The sequence below is a fragment of the Battus philenor genome, unplaced genomic scaffold, assembly GCF_028537555.1.
Source record: "Battus philenor isolate CCGP_79_NKW_IND1 unplaced genomic scaffold, ilBatPhil1.0.hap1 SCAF_15, whole genome shotgun sequence".
Taxonomy (NCBI): Eukaryota; Metazoa; Arthropoda; class Insecta; order Lepidoptera; family Papilionidae; genus Battus; species Battus philenor.
Genome location: NW_027181677.1, coordinates 6,539,730 through 6,558,538, shown reverse-complemented (window position 1 = coordinate 6,558,538; position 18,809 = coordinate 6,539,730). Strand labels below are relative to the sequence as shown.

The 18,809-nt window shown below is 32.6% G+C and overlaps 1 long non-coding RNA gene across 1 annotated transcript; it reads right to left on the bottom strand.

The window, feature by feature from the left end:
- Nucleotides 1–992: 992 nt before the first annotated feature.
- LOC137918949 (uncharacterized) lies at nt 993–17,868 on the bottom strand. Its single transcript, XR_011106712.1, has 3 exons — nt 17,798–17,868; nt 17,380–17,555; nt 993–1,311 (listed from the first exon to the last, which is right to left on the bottom strand). It is a non-coding gene; the product is annotated as an uncharacterized lncRNA (long non-coding RNA).
- Between the last annotated feature and the right edge of the window lie 941 nt (nt 17,869–18,809).

Genomic DNA, 18,809 nt, shown 5'->3' with positions numbered 1-18,809 from the left:
ATATGTTAGTAGTGTCAGCCAGGTAATATCAACCGACCAAGTTGAGGTTAGAATCCTGCCCCCTTGCACCCGCGGAATATTCAAACGCCACTTTAGCAGCGGTGCAACTCAAAGCATAAAAAATATAATTTTACATAAAATTAAGCAAAAGTTCTCATTAACATGTTAATGTGTAAATAAATTTTACTTAAATATCTGAACTAGTTTCTGTGTAAAAAACTCGATTTTATTTACCTAGGACATACTAGAAATATTTATTCGAATCAAAACAAAAATCAAACTATGATCGTAAATATTAAATTATTAACTGTTGCTATTAGTAGTTAACAGTTTTTATTTTCAAATGATGAGCCAACCGAGACGTGGAAGGTAATTGACTCGCACTACACTTAACTTTGTAGTGCCCAGACCATTGAAATCCAGTGTAATTAACAACATGGCTTGTGAGTACTGTAAGAAAATATATAGCAAATATATATAGCTAAAGCGTGTTAACCGCTCTATAACCTCAAACTCGGCGGAGCTCTAAATGACAGGCACGCGCATTTTGTCATTTATTAGAAATAACCTGCCTTCATCATCATCTTCAGCTGTAGAAAATCAACTACTGGACATAGAATTCTCCCAAAGATTTCCAAAAAAGACCGGTTGGAAGCGATCTAGATCCAGCGTCTTCAGACTACTTTAACGAAGTTCTGCGCAATGCATACCGATCTACTAACTCCACTCCAAAACCTTAAGCCCCATGGGCTGTCTGTTCTGCGCGCTATGTGGCCTGCCTACTGCCACTTAAGTTGCTAATTGGCAGGGCAATATCTGTTATTGTCGTTTTTCCATGTATCTCATTATTTCTTAATTAATGATTATATTTATTTTAGGACGTGAAACAATATGTCATTGTTTTTAAATTTTGTCGCCATTTTATTACTATAGAAACGGTAAATATAAATAAAACAATATTAGTTATGATAATACTTAACTATATTCTGGGTACTTATTAAATGCATGGACCTTGTAGAATAATGAGCAACAGATTCAATTTATTTATTTGAAATTCGTACAAAATTTCGCGGATGGATATTTCTCACACCGTATTGCGTACGGACCACAGATGTAGCCAGTCTTTCTTTGCCGTATAGTGAAGATCATTTTAAACATTTCGAAAATATAAAAAAAAATATACAGGAAAAATTTTGCGCCCCTGACGGTGTAATTTTTATATCTTAAATATTTATTTGGACAAATCTTCCAACAAATAAAACGTTTGTACCTATATCAAGATATTTCAGTTTTACAGTATACCCTTGTCACCTGTAACAAATAATGAGAATTAAAACTTAAATAAAATTATGAAAATGGTGTTTTCTTAAACATTCTCAAAATTTATAAATTCATTCTTAAAAGAATAGTTTAAAATTCACAAATGTTTTTATGAACAATAGATGTGTTCTAAAATCTAAGTAACTTGGAGGGGTGAAAGACGTGTTGAGTGAATTAACAGCGGTAGTTGTGTTTTGATTTGTTTACCGCACGCGCATTTATCAGCGGGCTGGCGGGCGGTGCACTTCATTGCACGACTACTGCTGCATAGCGGAAGTAGCTATATATTAGTTCCTTTCTTATTTAGGATGGACTTCCGCAAGGTAACCCCTGAATCTATTAGATAAAAAGAACTAAAAATGATGATGTTAAAAATCGATTAGGAAGTTATTACTTAGGCTATTATAATACAAGATAATAAATATTACATTAATAATACTGACGTAAGTGAATAAGATATTCAGTATATTTTAGATTAAAAATATCGCAGAAAAAATAACAATAAAGAACCGCAAGTTAGATAAAGTGATTAAAACCGGAAAACCACCGTCGATTTTACTATTAGAGTGCACACCACGTACATTTTACGTTTATTATAGTCAATCCTAATGGCCATTGGATAGTACTTACCTCTTTTAATTCGGTCTTAATATAACAATTCATAAAACCACAAACTGTTACCAGGAAAATCTTTTATATAAAGGATCATACAGAACAAAAAGTATAAAAGGTAAATGATATTAGCATCCTTATACTGTTGCTTCACAATTAATAATTAATTTCCAAGCTGTACATAATATATGAAAACAAAATCAAATTCGTTTACAATAAGTTTTACGATTAAATAGCAATTATTGTGAAATCAACTTTAACGCCTGGTTATAAAATTCATATTACTATAACGTAACTGCAATCTCTGTCTGCTCTGCCTGAATCGCGCTATTAAAGTTTTTTTAAAGTCCCCGCTACATAAGGTTTCGAATAACTTACGATTGTAGGAGTCCTGGTATACTCAGTGGACCAGATCAGGGGGTATCTGGATGATTTAACCTCTACAGGTGTCATTTAGAGATTGCATTGCGACTGTTGTCTAACCCAAAATTCGGTGGACTACCCTACTCAGTATACGCTTCGACTCTTTTACCGAAAGTTTCTTTGTTTTGTAATTACCTTCTAATAATCAAAAATGAGATGAATTTTTAATAGTTTTAGGATTTTACCTTTGATACTTAAATTCACGAGTACTATGACACGATGCTCGCGTTTATATGAATACGTACATAATATACACCGTTTGTATAAAGCAAACATAATAATTAAATATTCCTGATGACAGAAATGAAAATGAAATAAATAATGACTTTTTGTAATATTTGTTCACTTTAAATATGTTCATATTTACTTGATTTTTAAACTATTTTTGATTAATTAAAAAATATTATGCCTACGTTTTATATCTAATGAACTTAATATGATTTTTTTTAATAAACACTCCTTCAAATCTTTTTCCGAGTGGAAATTTTTAAAATCGGTACTTAATATTCCTAAATTTAAACTTCACGTAGTGTTTTTAAATATCACTGTCTTTACAAAAAACTGAAATAAATCATCTGAACAATAGAAGTCAAGGCAAAGGTTATAAATCAGTACGCTACTTTAATCACGCTATTAAAGTTTTTGTGCATTCTGAACCTTAAGGTTTGGTTCAATTTATATTTGCAGGAGATCTGGTATTCGCTGAAGACCAGGTCACAGGGGTATCTGGAAGATTTAATCCCTGTTTGTGTACTTAGGTTATGCATTACGATTGTCGTCTGCCTTCGATTCCTTTATCCTTTTTGGTAATTTTTAATAGATATTACATACTGCTGTTTTATATTATTAAGCTACATTTGTATAGCGTTGGATAGTTTTATTCCTTCGATTTTCAAATCATTAATTACATTTATTTATTAAATGATAATACATCAAACATTTGTTATAATTTTAATAATATTAATAATAACAGCTGAAGTCGTTTAACCTTTAACTGTGGACGCGCGGTCTCACAGACCGCTTGCAGTTTGTAATTTTTGTGTTTACCCATTTCCCCTTGCTCCCCGCATTTAATGCTCTCGGTAGCTTTAGTTTTAGCGCCCAAACGTATGATGAGATAAGAGATTGTGTCGGCGGACACAAATTAGGTGAGTTATTTTACTTTATACTTTAACCGCGGTCTGTCGGACCGCACGTCCATGTTTCCTGAGTAAATAATCTAAACAGTGATTTTATTTAATTTGATTGTTTTATGTTATTTTCTTTCAAAATACCAAAAAATATTGAACTAGAAGATGGCCTATGATCATTTTATATCGCATTCTTGACTTGTGTGGTATAAATGCTCATGTACTACACAATGAGCATCAGAGCAAGAAAATAAAAAGAGGAGTATTCCTAAAAAATAGCACGATCGTTAGTCATATATGCATATGCGGAACGAATAATAAAAGGAGACGAGCAATAAAACCAAATATATCAAATTAATTGAAAATGACAATGAGGCGAGTTTTAGGCGCAGATATGCTCCTAGATGAACCCCCTAGCCAGGAGAGTGATTCATTAAAACGAAAAACATGTCGTCTTTGTCCACCAAAACCAAAGAGAAAGTTAGATAGGTTGAAGGCAGGTCATATGTTAGCAGTGTTCCAAAACCTTGTGCAAGGACTGCCAATAATTTTAAACAATTGAACCAATGTCAAAAAATTTTTATTTGAATTTGAGAAGACTTTTATCCGTTTTTATTTTAGGTTAAACCTTAGATTTATAGTTTTGATTGTTATTTCTTCTAAAAAGTTTAATTCGTTCGAGTTTTTCGTCCTACAATTGACCTCTAGTAAATGTATGCCAAAAAGTGTCTTAATTGTTATTATGCTTTATTTTATTTACAAATAAAGAAAGATTGATTAAAAGCCTCGAAATTATTTAATTTTAATATACATAAAAAACAATAAATACAAAAGTGTACAAATAAAATTAATATTTACGTAATATTTGGACTTCAGAACATAGCGGTCCGAGAGACCGCGCGTCCATGGTAGTGTAACAAAAAAATGACGTCCATAGTTAAAGGTTAAGAGTACAATTGAATAACAAGTGCTGTTGTGGCAGTTTCGTTAAATTACCACGTGAATAAGCGTTGCTTTTTTAGGCATAGTATTGTCTGTTGCTGGAATATTATAAAAAGTAAATATTATTTATTCTGGCGTTAAAAGTTACTTGGTTCTACTTACAGAATTTTTATGCTAATAATAAATCGTTATAATGACAAATTTTTAAGTTTTTTTTATTACCACCTTTGTGTGTATAATTTCATAAAATACTTTCATGGTATTTTTTTAGTTTTATTAACTAATATCGAAAAAAAATTATAACAAAGTTTTATATCTAAAGGAGATAAACATGCTTTTTGTAATAAACATCACTTCGACTCCTCTTGTGAGTGGGAATTCGTAAAATCGCTGCTTAGGAGGTGTTTATCAGATAAAATTAACATTACATAGGCAATAATTTTTAAACTAGATAGTGTATTAAAAGGAATTTAAACGCCTTGAGTACATATAAGCTGTAAAAGTCAGAAAGGCTGACAGCGCCCAGCAACAATCAAATATAGCCAGTTTAACAAAAGATTTTGTATAACTAACAGTATTTATTGCGAAATCGACTTTAGCCGGAATTAATAAATTTTAAATTACTATACTAGCTACCTTTGAGTGCGCTGCCTGAATCGCGCTATTACAGTTTTTACAAATCCCCGCTACATAAGGTTTCGTACGATTTAGAATTGTAGGAGTCCTAGTATACACAGCGATCCAATTCAGAGGGGTGTCTGGACGATTTAATCTCTCTATGTGTAATTTAGGGATGCTATGCGAATTTCGTCTGTGTATATGTTTTGATTCTTTTGCAAAAAAAAATTGAAGTTTTTGTCTTTATAGCAAAATTTGATTCATGAAAAAAATACTCAATATATTTCTTTTGAAATATGGATGCGGAAGTCAAAACTGCTTTTTTTCGTTGCTTTCAATAAATTTTCATATACTACACAAAGACATACATACAAAGAGAGTACACATTGAAATTGTTGCAATATCAATTTTAAAGAGACGCAATATTGAAGTTCAATTGACTGTATGATTTTGATCAATAACTCCTTGACTTTTTATTCATAATAAAGCATTATTATTTTTTCTCTTTGACTGTTAGTCGTAATTAGTTACTAAAAAGATTTAAATTTTTTTTAAACCAAAGAGAGTAATGACCCAATTTTAATAATTACATCATGTCTTTCAATGTCCTTATTATTTAAAAAAATGTATAATTACGGACTGCAAACCGACAAACACTATTTATAAAAAAAACGGTTCATCGTAATAATTAATAGATTTCATCTTTGAAAAATCTAGTATTGAAAAGTATTTTATAGTAAAATTGTTTTTAAAATTTATTGGAACAAAAAATCTATAAAACATGAGTACTTGTAATTTTTGCATTCTTTGGATAGCATTTATATTTGTCGTTATAAATATTGTTTTAATATTGATTACGTGTTACTAATTACAAATGAAATATAACTAAAATATTTATGTATGCTGTACAAAATTAGTCATTGTTTTATTTATTATGCACATAAGTACTTATAAGTAATTGTAGTTTTATTGGTTGTCGAATACGTATTGTTATGTAGAAAGAAACTATTACATAATCCAATTTTTTTTTCTATCATTGTTTCTTTTAAATATATATTTCTATTTAATATAATAAAGAAATAATTTTGAAACATCTTTGGAGTCGAGAGTATTAATCACTTTCACACGCGGTCGCTAATAATAGGAGTCCGAGTATATTTGGGAAGCCAGGCTCGGTCTTGGGTCACTGGTTCAAATTCCCTATAAGTGCTTGCATGTGCATAGTATTGGCATATTCAATGAGCACAATATCGTGCGAAGACTGTTTTGGTCGACCCACCGAGTATACGAATTGACACTTTTATAACTTATTTTATGAAATAAAAATTAAGTATTGTAGAATAAAGCGTACAGTTTAGTTAGTTTCACTTGTAATACTGTTTCGTAATTAACAACCATTGACTATAAAGTGTCTGGCATTTGATTTGGGATATCGGTTGGACGTTATCTGTTATAAAAGTTGTTTTTATAAGATAATATAACATAATATTTAAAAAAGTAATTTTCACTCAAAGAATTTCATTAATTCAATTAATGTTTTTAAAACTCATTGGAACTAAAAAGATATGAAACATATTAATAGTTGTAATTTTAGCATTCTTTGCATTTGCATTTTCTTTGTAGAAGTTGTTGCTGCTATGCCCTAAGGCATTTACAGCTTCATCTGAACTGAGTTCACGTAGCGGAAGGGTCCTTAAACTTAAAAACTTATAAACTAGAAAAATGAAGCTGGTGGAGCGCCTACCAGTTGCACGGTGTTCGCATGTGGCAGAGGCTCTTCGCGAGTAGAGCTTTGAAGGGAATTGTTATTGATGTGAGAGGAGTACGTCTTTAGAAAGTTTCTTGGTTTTACTGAAGTGCGGGGGGAGTAGCGCGAGGCGTTTGTTATGAGGGGGTTGGGATGTGAGGAAACCAACTTAAAGTAAGTCTTTGAGCAAGCCTGAAAGAATTCCTGGACCGTTGGTAGTTTAAGGTCGCAATGAAGGTCTTCATTGTGTTGAAACCAATCGTACTAGACTTTGTCGAAGGTATTTGCGATCTCGAACAAGTTAGCGCTTGTGTCTCTAGGCTTGCGGTTATGTGCATGGTGGACGCACGAAAAAGGGCTACGGAATCCGAACTATTCGTCCGGGAGGAGATTTTGTTAATAAGCGACGTCTTTAAGCCGCTTAAGAAGGATGCGCTTGTAAAGTTTCCCCAAGGTGTTGAGAAGACTTATAGATACGGTAAGATGAGGGACGATTCCTTGGTTTGCTAGACTTCGGAATACCCAACACCACCGCTTTCTTTCAGGTATCTGGAAAAAAACAGTTGGCGATGAGGGAGTTGAAAATGGAAACCAGTAAGAGAATAAGATGAGTGGGTAGAATTTCCAGGACTCAGGGAGGAACTGGTTTTGAGACCTTTTATAAGGCCTGCGACCTCTTCAGAGGAAACGGGAGGGATTTCGGCTCCGCTCGGCGGGAGTGCCGATTCGACCCGGACCTCAGATTCGACCCTACTTAGATGAATAGGGTCCACAGGAGAAGTTGAGTCAGTGCGTTGTTGCTCTTAGCTTGTCAGCCAGACGTTCAATCTTATCGACGTCTTAAAAGGCTAAAGAGGAGTCTGATTCTCTGATGAGGGGAGATACTCGTATCTCGATAAAAAGGTGGTGTGGGAGGCTAAGTCCTCCGTGAAGTTCGCGAGCCCTGCGGAGGAGGAGCTGGTTCAGGCTGTGGTTTAGAAGCAGCCTTTGTTGGGAGCACTGGAGGCTGTGTGGGAGCCGTTGTCCGTGAGGAGAACAGCGGTTTAAACCACGCAGAGATGGGCGGGGGTGAAGGAGGAAAGATGTTGGGGATGGTCCTCGGACCTCTGACGGGAACAGCCAGACGGCCCTGTGCGACGCGTGCGCCATGGGGAGGGCATACAAGCTTCCACTTGTGCGCCTTAGCGCAACCCCGATAGTTAGGTGATGGCCTGCCGTTTGGCAGAGGATGTACAATAGTGGGCCCTCAATGGTTGGAAAGCGGAAGCATTTTTGGGTGCTATGGTCATCCAGATATTTAACACACCTCGGACGTGCAGGCAGAGTGCCCGTAAAGCTGGCAGCGGTGGCACTGCCCGATTAAGCCCTTCTTTTGAGAGGCTTCAAATGAGATCCCTGAGAGGGTGCAAATCTTCTTAATGTCAAAGATTTGCTTATCTTTTGAGTAGGTTCAATGGCGAGTATCACCAGCGAAATTTACTTCCTGGTGGGTGCGCTTGTCATCCGCTTCGCAGATAAGGCAGGGATGCCTTGTTAAAAGCACAATATCTCGTCTGTTGAGATTTCGAGAGGGAGGCCGCAAGCGACGAATCTCAATTGCCGCTCTTCTGCGAAGGCTAAGGTGTGGAACAGGAGTCGCACTGTTCTTAAGTGCTGTGTTAGCGTACGGAAATGAACCACCGTTGAGAAGTGGACCCAGCGAGGTGTTTTTTGTTTTCGGGCATGAGATACCGTGGCTGTCAAGCCAGGGCGAAATTTTAATACAGGTGCTCTTGTCCTGGAAAATGATCGGGAGCGGCGATTTAGGTGCCGCGGGGCCCTCTTGCGAGGAGCGGGTGTTGCTACGGGGGGCTTGGTGCCCCTCGTGGCTTTTTTAGCGGGTGTGGGCGTGGTGGAGGATTCTTCTCCCTTCAGAGGCGCGATTCTTCCTGACCCTTTTCCGGCTGACTTGAATGTTGCCTCCCTGCCAGATAGCAGGGAGAAAACGCACTTGCTCACAGGAGCCGATGCGTGGAGCGCGAAAGGCACTTCCTATTCTAAATCAGTAGGTTAACTAACTAGACTTCGGACGTGTGGTCGTTTATTCATACGTTAAGACTTCTCTGTCTAATAGGCACTAAGTCCTATCCGGAGAGACCCACGCGGGGGCCGGGAGGGTGAGCCAAGCCGCGCGAGGCGCGTGTCCCACTCCGAGCGGGAATTCGACTGCGCGCGACGGTGTGTGTGTTGCGAACCGGAGAGTGCGCACTACTCACGCGAACGATGTTTGCGTAACGGTGCGCGAACGGCTGGCTGGCGAAGAAGTCGGTCGGGAGAGCTCTAGCGGGCAGCGCTAGTCGCGAGAAGGACGCGGACGGAGCGTGCGGTTACTTCGAACTATCGGAGCAGACTCTTCTCAGCATTCTTTCTTAATTATTGCTCTTCACGTGACTGGAATTTTGTAATAGTCGGTCACAATGCCTTATAAGTATTAACAAATCCCTTACATATCGTGCAAAACTAAGTCTCGTTTTCGGTAGCAAATTCTAAATTCAAACTATCGTCGCATAATCGCCATCTAGCACACACTATTAAATTGTAAACTATTTAATATTTATTGTAAGTAGTAAGCTACCGCCGGCTCGAAATGCTGATCTGTTGAGAAGAGAAATTTAAAAATGATTCATACATCACGTTATAAAATTGAACATGCATATATATAAACATATTAAGTTCCTATATCGATATATATGATAAAATATCTTGGCATATACAGCTTCGTACACTTTTGAATATACATATACATATAAGGGTAAGTAAAAAGTAGGCCCACGAAAGATTTGTTAACCTTTCGAAGGCGTTACAAATATAATTTTATTTCTTATATTTATCATGTGTGTGTCTGAATATATTATTAAATATGTACTGAAAAGTAGCAGTAAGAATATAAAATTCTTAAGAAACTTCTCGCAGGATATCTCTGGCTTTTAAGTTTTAAATAACCCTCGTTATTTGTAAAACAAATAAAGAATTAACTTTACTCTAAAATACCGTTAGGCAATTTTTTTTGAAAATTACTATAATAAATAAGTCTGTAATACCCGTTAATTGTATTAATTTTTTAATAGCAAGCCTCGAAGTCTCAATCAAGGGCCGCTACTGGGTCCACTATATACTATTTTATTACTAGGTTGATTAAATTTTGTATTTTACGCGATGCATAGATATAAAGACAACAAAGGTATCCATTTATTTGTAGACAACGGCGTGTTACCAAGGTATCGAGATGATGTTTTGAAATTTTGGTGGAATTCGAAGATGTTTTTTCAGCTTTATGTGAAGAGTAAAAGTTTCGTTTAAAATAAACTTCGTTAGTTGATAATAATTCGTATTTACTCAATAATGGCGTTAGTAGAGCAAACAGATTTTTTTCAATTAACTTTTACATTCTGTAATGTTCCAAGAAAGATAACGCTATGCCAAAAAAAGGCAACGCTTAATCACGTGGTGATTTAGCAGCACCACCTCAGACTTAGTTATTATATAGTTCTTTTAAACGACCAGATATAAACAATATATCCAAATAAGAATACATATTCTTAAGTTATAACATAAATGTATTAAACGGACTTATTCAGTAGAATTGGACAGTCCAATGAAATACATTTAGCTAAATACGCTTATTAAATATAATAATTACTTTAAGTAATTTTGAATTAATTATAATTGAATTGTTGACTGTTGGCTTATATTTGTCATGTTTATTTTACATTATTTGCTAGTACTTTTAATCAAATTATTTTCTTTCTAAACCTTGACAACGGATTTTTTTAAAATAAAGATAGTTATTGTGAGTTACATATATAGAATTTGTATATAAAAGCTTTCTAAAACCTATTTTTAATTTTCTACTGCAGTATAACAAGATTTCATTATAGTAAATCTCAGTTGAAAAATGTACTTACTTCATTACGCAGCTACTTGTTTATATTATTTTTATTTTAAGACTATGTAAATCCTGTGCTTTTGTAATGATAATGGAATGTATTATTAGTAATGTAATAGTTTTTTATCTATTTGAGTCTGAATGATTATTGATATTTACTCCTTTTTTTCTTTTTATTACATTTACATAATGACTTTTTGCATAAAATAAAAGTTAGCTTTATTTATTACACATGTAATATATCCAGATGTGACAAAACCCAACTATATATAAACGTAATACATTTAAATTATTTTTTTATAATTATAAGACTGTTTCATAATACATATACAAAGTCGATATAATATTATCCAGGATCATAACTGTAATAATTCAGTCCTTTTCTTCCTTTTATGTTCAGTTGAAATTAGTCTTATATCCTTCAAACGTTCCGTAATATAAACCTTAACCGTTATATACTTAAGACCTTATTTTGAAATTCAGAGGCAGTGTTATCTACATAATGCAGTGGCTCGATAAATGAAACGCCGACAACTTTAGTTTAAAATGGACTTTACGGGAGTTTCATAAAACATTATTTACTTTGGCATATAATACATAAGCCATTCAGGTAGTGAACAGTGAAGTCCCAAATTGTTTTTATGTACAAGTTCTACATCACGCTATTAAAGTTTTTGAAGTCGTTGGTATATATACATTGGTGTTGTGTAGGTTTAGTGGGAGTCCGAGTATACACAGTAAACCAGAGTTGAGAGGTATCTGGATGATTTAACCTCTCTGTGTGTTATTATTGCATTGCGAATGTCGTGTGTGCTCGTTAGCGGGTACACACACCCTGTGTATACGCATTTGACTCTCCAAATTTTGGTTGACTTTTTTTTAAGTATCTACTTCTCCATTTTAATTCATTTCTTTTATAAGAGAATTAATGAATCGTGATTTTAATTGTTTAATTTGAATAATGAATAATTCATTCTGTGGTCTAAATATTAATATTCATTGCTAATTGATAAATTTTAAAAACACTGTTTATCTATATAGAAACGTTAAATCTAAAAAAATAGAAAGAGAATTTAGTTATATCTAGAAAATTATGTGTAAGTTTTAATAAAACACTGTAAATATAAACCTGAAAATGTTTAAAAGCTCTGTACGAATACTGCTCAAATCACAAGGTGGTTATTCGTTTTTTATTGATTCATATGATTACGTCAAACATTTTGAGCCTTTTCGATATGTATACGTTAAACTTATAAGAAGTCATTTTATAAAAAAGTCAGTTTAAATTCCTGTTCACACACACCACATTTTACTCACTATTATCTTATCACCTGAATTATAACTACTGATATTATTGACTATTTACTTTTTAAAAAATTAATCTACGGTTATTAATGGATTGTAAAAGTACTTTAATAAGTTAATGCTAACGCCTGTCAAATAAAAATAGCAAACAAACGTAATCAAACTTTTTACTTTCGTTAGGTTAGATAGCTGTAGGAGATAGTTATAGTAATTTAAGATTCATTTATATAGTTATAACTGGTAAGACGTAAAGTGAAAAATCAGAAGTAATTAAGTAATTACCCAAAGTAATTACATAACGAGCGCTTAAATTTCAATTAGTATTTATGTTTGCCGTCATAACAATTGTTTTAAAGTTAATTAAGAATAAGTATTAACACATAACTAAAATATGCAAATATGTATAAATTTGGTCATTATTTTATTTATTATATACAGATAAGTAATTGATTTTTTTTTGTTATCGAATACATACTTTTATTTAAAAACAAACTTTATGAAAAAATCCAAAGTTATTTTTTCTACCGTTGTTCCTATAAAAAATTAAGAAATTATTTTAAAGTGGTTTTGGAGTCGCGGTTCTTAATCACATTAGTTTTTCTCGATCTAAACTCAATATGCTGCCTGGGGCCGCTAATAGGCCGCTAGCTGTTACAAATTCCCTAAAGGTGCTTGCATGGGCACAATTCTGGCATATGCAATGATCACAATACCGCCGTTCGAAGACTGTCATGGTCGACCCCACCGAGTATACGAATTGACTCCTTTTTGACGTATTTTATGAAGTAAAAATTAAGTATTACAGTAATCAAGCCTACAGTTTATTTAGATTCAAATATATTATTAATAATAAAGTCATATTTTTGTTTTATAGCATTTGTTTTTTCACTGTTGTCTGTACCGTAATTAACAACCATTGCTGATAAATAAATAAATTGAAAAAAAAATTGTCCATCGTAAGGTGCTTATGTAAGTCTCCTAAATGTTTTATTCTAGAAACAATTAATTACCTAATCGGATAATATATTCCGTAAATATGGTTTTCAAAGGTTTGAAACAACGGTACATACAAATTTGACGATTTTTTTTATTTAAGCAAATTGTTAGATGTATAAATAATATTCGTGTTTTTGTTTTTTCTTAAATTTAGTTCATAAAACTACAAGGTTAATATAAAAACGAATTAAAAACATGAATAATAATTTACATTAAAGAAAACGCAATTTTGGACCGCCGTGCCTAAATCGCGCTATCAAAGTTTTTTCTCGCCTTTCTACTTATGAATTACTTTCGACGTACGTGCGTAGGAGTCCGTGTATACTCAGGAAGCCAGGCTCGCTTGAGGGTACCTGGTCTATGTACCCTGTACCATACTTACACATGTGGAGTACGTGTAATATTGCTGTGCGATGCTCGCAAATGCGAGAAACCCCACTGAGTATACAAATTGACTTCGTTTATGTTTGTCTATATTTTTTGTACAGTCGGAAACTCTTCTTGTTATTTTGTTATTTCTTAAATACGGGTATTTTGAACTAAATATATATATATATATATATATATATATATATATATATATATATATATATATATATATATATATATATGCATATATATATATATATATATATATATATATTGTTTCTAATTTTATAACCTGCAAATATATTCCGATAAGGCGTTAAAATTTTTAGTGTAATTAAAACATCGTAGGTTTAAAAAATGTAAACTACTCAAAACAAAATAGGGCCCACCGCAACTTTGTCTCTAATCGTGTTTATAAGTAACTCTTATACTAATCATTGACAAAATGAAGCACTACCACTTCTAGCACACATGTTTATTAGTTCATAATGATGTTTTAAAAGTTTACTTTTTTGTTGATTTGAAGTGGGTAGACAAAAAAGTAAAGTGCTTATATTTATCCATTTCTTAAATTTTCAATCGTTTGTGTTCTCAGTCTTGCTTTAAGCGCAATAATTTGATCACACTTTGTTTAGCTGTGTTTTTTTCGTTTCGGCATTATTCCCGATTACAATCTAAAAATGTGTATTTGAGTGTATTGCGATAAAATTAAACAATTCAAACGTTAATTTGTGTTTATTTAATGTGTAAAACCCTAATTCAACATCAACTAATTGTAAAAATTTAATAATCATGTATGCACATAAATTAAGGGGCAAAATGATGGTGGGCCCTATTTTGTTTTGAGTAGTGTATTAATATTTAATGGATTCAGGCGTTACATTGCGGAAGTCCATCCTAAATAAGAAAGGACCAATATCTAGCCACCTCCGCACATGCAGTGGTTGTCGTGCATAAAAGTGCACCGCCCGCCAGCCCGCTCGTAAATGCGCATGCGACAGACAATGCCAACTACACAACCGCCACCGTAAATTCACTCAACACGTGTTTCATCCCTCCACGGGGCATCTTCAGGAGTTGTTACACAGATTGGGATATTGGTCCTTTCTTATTTAGTATATTAATTTTATTACAAGTCATTAAATTAATTACCTTCGATCACAAAACTAATTACTCTCGTGAAATTAAATGATTTTTAATAGTAGTTTACGTAATCTACTGTTACTGTATAAAATTATACGTAAATAAACTCAATACTAAAAGTGATTTGGTCGATAGCTGAATGTTTAACCTAAAATTGAAAGGATTTTTTTTATCATAACTTTTATATCAAGGCTCTACGCAAGATATTCTCTATAAACAATAACAAGTTGAGCCTTTGTATAATGTACTACTTCGTAAAATATATCAGAAAGAACAAGAGTTAAAATGTCGCGATACGTGAACACAAAATATTTGCCGTTGTGTATGCGTAAATTTCCGAGTTGTTACATCTGTTTATTACATAAATGTACACGCCAACTCTTTTCTGGGTTACCAAAGATATTTCGTTTGTACCTCGTTATCTGTTTGTTTATTTTATTTATTACTTCTCTGTGATGTCACAGAGGCGGCTCGGTCTGTACCTACCGAGATTCTGTCCCAAAATATTTACTCAACTGAAATATATAAAACTGTTGATTCCGTTTGACGCTTCCACGTTTTACATTAAACTAGCTAGACGAACTGTTTTTTGGTGTTCTTGGCTGAATAATTTATTACATATCTATTTTTAAATTTACCCTAACTGACACTTTTTTACTATTTCTAGTTTTAAAATTACCAGTTTTAGTTCAATAAAATATTTAATTATGAAGCTTAGTGAATGTTCATAACAAATTTAAAAAAGTTGTATCATTTTGATTTTTCTTTTTTTTATATTTTACAATTTTATATATAATTTGTGGTGTAGTATAACACAAACGCAAATACAAATAATACAACGTAATGTTTTTTTCGAAAACTTGCTAATAAATAAATAATGACTTGAACACAACTAACATAATAAACTACTACGTTATATAAATAGTTTTAGAACTATATCAGCAACATCCCGACAAACAACCTTTAGAAGAATTGTTTATTACAATTGGTTCATAACAGTCTTCCTCTCAATCCTGCCTTTGGCAGCTTGCCATACCGCTTGTTATAAATAGGGCTGCATGTAAGGTCATAGACAAAGAATTAGTTTTTTTTTGTAGTGTCTCTTTTAAATGTCCGATTTCCGATTAATTCTTATAAAAGTTTAACACTCGCAACGTTTCCTAAAGCAATTTATATTTATTTAGTGCCCGAGACGATAACAATGGAATAATCTTACTCTGAACATTATGATCTCGTTTTAATACAAAGTATAGTACAAAATAATTGCACTTGCATTTGTCATGTCACTATTATGTTGATATTTTAAAATTTTGTCCTACATTAAACAAGTAAATATATATTTCTATAATGCAAGATTTACAAATAATTGCATGCGCTATACCGACCACATTGATGTACCATGAACAAATAAAATAAATAATAGTTCCTCGTGTTCATTATAAAAATTAAGTTTTGTTACGTCTACCGGGGGTATTTAAAATAATACTAATGGTAAAGACAACAGTCCACAATAAGTGTTATAAAAACGTAATGTTAAAAAGGGCTCTTACGCTTTTAAAGAGTATGTGAGTTGAATAATAATAAAAGTTACCATTCTTGGAGATTTTGTTAAGTAGTTCTTTTTATTAAGTTCACGATAGTAAATGTTCTTTTTGAATATACAATTTCAGACGGTAACTGCACACATATATTATAAAATAATATACATAACGAAAACATTTTTTAAACTGTTTAGTCGTTTTGTTATACCGTGTATTTCAAAAATAAATAATAATCGGTCAATACAAACAGAAATTGAGACTAAGCTATAAGTTTCTGAAACTTGTCAACCCTAATTTAGCAATGTTTCCGAATTTGTTTTATCCAAAGTCAGGCGACGCTTTGGCGGGGACAAACTTGTATTTTCATTTGGCTTTTACGATCCCAAACGTCGCCATAGAACATTTTTAGAATATATATGTAAAATATCCCATAGCGTATTGTTTTGATGCTGTCAGGGATTACAGAGGCTTTACGGTTCATAATCATGGATTTATTGCTACCTCTACATAAAAAGTTGCGTGAATAGAAAAGGTCATCTAAAGTGTTTGTTTTTAAGAAACTTTATAATATGGTAACTTCAAATATTCATTGAGAGACGACATACTTCAACACGTCTACATTTTTTAGAGATTTCTTATCGTTATTTAAATCAAAGTGTTGACAGAGCGTTTAACATAAAACTTAATGTTATAGATTTACAAGTACTTTCAGTAGTCTTCAAAATACATTGAAAATAATCAAAGACCTGTAGATTTATGCTGTATAATCTTAACGATAATTTTGTTGAATGAAATTTTAACTTGTATTAATTCGGAGAGAGCCAACAACAGTCACATGCACGGATAAAAATTCTGTCGCGTTGATTAAAATTGTTTAATTAAAAATATTTAAACTTTTTACTTGAAGATGTTCAAAAATTTTTCTCAAAACCAGCTTTTGTACTATGAATTTACTATACAAAGTGTATTTATTTTTTGATTCTGTTTAAAAGATAAAGTAAGGCCGTGAACTAATTATGTGTATTTTTTGGAAATGTTAATGTTAAGATTTCTTATGATTTTCGCTCTGTATTTGTTTTTAAAATATGCGTCAAGCGCCATATGTATTTTGTAAAATTTAACAAAATAAAGAAAAAGCAAATTGTACATACTGTTGATAAATTAAAAATTCATTAAGCATTGCTTTATTATTTCTTATAAAATGTAAACTGTCTCATATAGTATTATAAAAAAAAACATTTGTTCAAGTTACTTGATGGACACGAAAGTTCGATTTCAAATCTTTAAAATAAATAAAAAACTGCTCACCCATTTTGTTGTTGCGGCTGGTTTTCATCAGCTTCATTGCTTACGATGGACTCTAACATCTGTATTTTCAACATTGTAGATTGTCACATGACAATTATTTGTTCTTCCGATTAAAATAAAACGTTACGAACTCGCGTATGCTTTGTGTTTTCTTTAATTGTAGCTTCTCCTTCAATCTGAAAATAATAAAAATTATCTATAAGCAACGAAAACCGAAGTTAACTATTAACACTTAGAAAAAGTCTTTGAGTGGTTCGTATTTTCACTTAATATCTAATTTATGACTAAATTTTGTTTTAAGATATTATGATCAAGTAATAAGTTTTAAGTATAAGTAATGGAAATACTAAATGTCTTTCACAAGTTCACTCTTCGAAGTTCGATGTGTAAGTAAGATGACTTTAAAAGCACAAACTACCTAATTTTGATTTTGAGTAGGTACAGGACCCTAACCCCAAGACCCAAAACTAGGTAGTTGATGGAACCGTCTATTGGTAAGAAGGAAAGATTGTCCCAACCCAACACAGGTACACATAGATCCTCTCTATATGGCCCTTATTATTTCATTAGAAGGAAGGTCGAGGGATTCGCGCAGGCCCGGACTAGCCCTCCGGGAAATTCAAGCGGACGCCGGAAGGGTTTTTATGGCCCAAACTCAGCTACCTGTACTATTATTAATTATTATAGAGCTTTTATATTTTTAAATAAATATTAAAGTATAAATAAATAGTAGCAAAATGAAAGATATTAAAATTTATAAAAATATTTTAATTGCGTAAGTTTTTTTAACAAAAAATAATACAGTGGCAAACAGCATCTTTATTGTGCGGCCCTGCTTACATCCCAACGATTTGCCGATGGGTCGGGTACATATGTTTATAGAAATTGGTTACCAGAGTAAAGTAAAAAATATTTTGTGTTACCCGGGACGCGATGGATATAGTTGCCCATACCATTATCTTTTTTCATAATAAGACGCACACAAAGGCGTTTAAAATTTATATGTACCAATGTGTATGAATTTAGAATTGACAATAGAACACATTGAATGTAAAAAACACATCCTTAAGGAATTTTCGTTCCGATTCGGAAACCGTCCGTTAGTTTTATATCCGTTTATTTCTAGGTTTATTAGAAATGGTACTATTACAATGAGATAATTTTGAAAAAAAAAAACGAATAAAATTAGTATTTTTATTTTATGAAAAGTTACATTAATATTATGTTATTTATAATTATTGCCACATTTAAACGAACAAAATTTATTAAAAATTTTTTACAACATTTCGTACGTATGTATGTCACATGAAAAATTATAAAATTTATTTTATTTTTATTACAAAATATTTGTAGGAGGATTTATTTATTTTATATGAAAAGTAAATATTATATTTAATTACAAGGTCCCCATCCTGAAATCAAAGCTGCTC